The sequence below is a fragment of the Otolemur garnettii genome, unplaced genomic scaffold, assembly GCF_000181295.1.
Source record: "Otolemur garnettii isolate 467f Iridium unplaced genomic scaffold, OtoGar3 scaffold00001, whole genome shotgun sequence".
Taxonomy (NCBI): domain Eukaryota; kingdom Metazoa; phylum Chordata; class Mammalia; order Primates; family Galagidae; genus Otolemur; species Otolemur garnettii.
Genome location: NW_003852396.1, coordinates 38,675,330 through 38,678,481, shown reverse-complemented (window position 1 = coordinate 38,678,481; position 3,152 = coordinate 38,675,330).

Sequence of the window (3,152 nt, the reverse complement as noted above, 5' to 3'; positions counted from 1 at the left end):
CAACACCCTTTTCATGCAGAAGCCACTTAGTTCTTGGGGATTCGAACCCGCCACCTTAGGTGTATGTGGCTGGTGCCTTAGCCACTTGAGCCACAGGTGCCGAGCCGATAGTATTTTTTAATTAATGAATATATTATGGCTCCAAAGCTAGTACTGTTTATTCCCACTTATGTGAGAAAATTAAGAGTATATGTATGGCTCAGCACCTGTAACACAGTAGTTATGGCACCAGCCACAAACATGGAGGCTGGCGGGTTCAAACCCAGCCCTGGGCCAGCTAGGCAACAATGACAACTGCAACAGAAAAATAACCAGGCAAGTAGTCCCAGCTACTTGGGAGGCTGAGGCAAGAAAATTGCTTAAGCCCAAGAGTAGAGGTTGCTGTGAGCTATGACGCCATAGCACTCTAGGGTGACACAGTGAGACTCTGTTTCAAAAAAAAAAAGAGTATATGTAGATACAATTTCATTTTACAGTTACTATATGATTAATGATGCAATTATAACATTCCATATCATTTACAGTTTTAAAATGTCTTCATGAAAAACATATTAATCAGACTGAACAAAAGTGAACAGTTCCCATTCTATGGATGACACCTGAGGTCTGTGAATTCCTTTCTGGGATGCCATGCTGCCTATGGATGTACTGCTCCTTATTCTTCCGAGTATCGTGGGTACTTCAATAACCTTCTTTAGTCTATGTGATAATCCTGCCAGAGGAAACAGACTCCTTTTGTCCATATGCATGTCCTTCTGCATGTCTATTCTTGTACCTCTCTACCCATCCTCTCAGAAAATTCTTATCAATTCCACATTCTTTATTTCCCCAGCACATCAACTGGGCCTTGCTCTTTGCTCAGGCTGGTCTTGAACTCTTGAGATCAAGCAATCCACCTGCCTTGGCCTCCCAGAGTGCTAGGAGTACAGGCGTGAGCCACTTCACTCTGCCTCAAATAGAATTTTTTACATGGTCACTTATTGTTGGGTTACAAATGTTTCACAACATGGTCACAAGCGTTCAAATACAGTTTTCTATGGGATCACTTACTATTGGGTTTTTCGTTGTTTTGAGACAGGATCTTGCTTTGTTGCTCTGGCTAGAGAGCAAGGATGTCATCATAGCTCACTGTAACCTCCAACTCCCAGGCTCAAGCAATCCTCTGACCTCAGCCTCCTGAATAGCTGATACTACCAGCATGTGTCACCAATACCCAGCTAATTTTTCAAAACAATTTTTGTAGAGATAAGGTCTCACTGTATCCCAGTCTGCCCTCTGGCAATCCTCCTGCCTCCGCTGCCTCCGGAAGTGCTAGGATTTACAGGCTTGAGCAGTGGCCCCACTCAATGTTTTTAGTTTATAACAAAGGAGGGGAGAGGATGAGAAGAGGAGGAGAGAAGAAAGGAAAGGAAAAAAGAAAGAAAGGGAGGCACACAAAAGCCTTTCCCTCAAATAGTGGGCTTTGCAAAATTAATACCTTTACTGTGCCAGACACTGTGCCTGGAAGTGAAGTGTAATTATTCCTGATTTTCAAATGTAGAAACCAGGGCTCAGTGAAAAAAAAATCATGAAATGTTCATAATAATAACCTGCCGAAAGCTCTATAATTGTACCAATACAATCTGGTAAGAATTTCCTTCCCCCTGCCCTGCTCCCCAAAGAGAGGGCCTCGAAAACATGACTATGTATTTTTCACCTTTGTATCCTCACCTACCACAGAGCTTGAATGACTAGTAGGAAGTTCAGTAAATACTTCAGTGAATAAATGAAGAAAAAAATGAATAAACCAGAAATGATTTATAAGTGGCTAAGCCAGAATTGAAACTTCGTGATTCCAAAACTAGTCCTTTTTACCATATTACATATCTATTTTGGACTCCAGAATTGACCTGTATACCATGGAATTGTAAAGATATAACACAACACAATGTATGCAAAGAACCTAGCCCACAGGAGGTCCAAAAATGTTAATTCCCACTCCCTGAAACTGAAAGGGAGAAGTGGCAGTGAAAAATATGGTTCTTGAGCTATAGCACTGGGGACTGGGAGCCAGCAAAGCCTGCAGATTACAGCTAGAGTGAAGCCTGTGTCTCTTTAGAACAGCATATGCCAGGTACAAAGACCCTGTCAAGGAGACAGAGTCACCATATCCACAAAAAGACATTGGCCCCAAGACCATTCAGGAACCTATTTGTAGATTTATTTATTTATTTATTTATTTATTTTTTTTTTTGAGACAGAGCCTCAAGCTGTCCCCCTGGGCAGAGTGCCATGGCATTACAGCTCACAGCAACCTCCAACTCCTGGGGTTAAGCGAGTCTCCTGCCTCCGCCTCCCAAGTAGCTGGGACCACAGGCGCCCGCCACAACGTCCGGCTATTTTTTGGTTGCAGCCATCATTGTTGTTTGGCGGGTCCGGGCTGGGGATTCGAACCCGCCACCTTAGGTGTACGTGGCTGGCGCCTTAGCCGGTTGAGCTATAGGCGCTGAGCCTATTTGTAGATTTATTTTGTTAAGCTAGTGACACAGAAAGTGTCACTTATATGACTGAAAAAAAAATTTTTTTTTGAGATAGAGCCTCAAGCTGTCCCCCTGGCTAGAGTGCCGTGGCATCGCAGCTCACCGCAACCTCCAACTCCTGGGGTTAAGCGAGTCTCCTGCCTCCGTCTCCCAAGTAGCTGGGACCACAGGCGCCCACCACAGCGCCCAGCTATTTTTTGGTTGCAGTCATCGTTGTTTGGCGGGCCCGGGCTAGATTCGAACCCCCCACCTTAGGTGTATGTGGCTGGCGTCTTTGCCGCTTGAGCCATAGGCACTGAGCCATGACTGAAAATTTTGATGTGAACTGTATCTATCTTTTAGTTGCATACACAAAAATGAGTGGATACCGAATAAATAAATGTGAGATGATTAATGGGTAAAGTGTTTTGTTAGGCCTGTCTTAACATAGTTAACCTCACTGCAGCTCAGTGCCAGTAACACAATAGTTGTGGCGCTGATCACATGCACTGAGGGTAGAGGGTTTGAACCCTGCCCAGGCCAAATGGACAACAATGACAACTGCAACAAAAAAAAAATAGCCAGACAAGCGCCTGTGGTCCCAGCTACTTGGGAGGCTGAGGCAAGAGAATCACTTAAGCCCAAGAGTTGGAG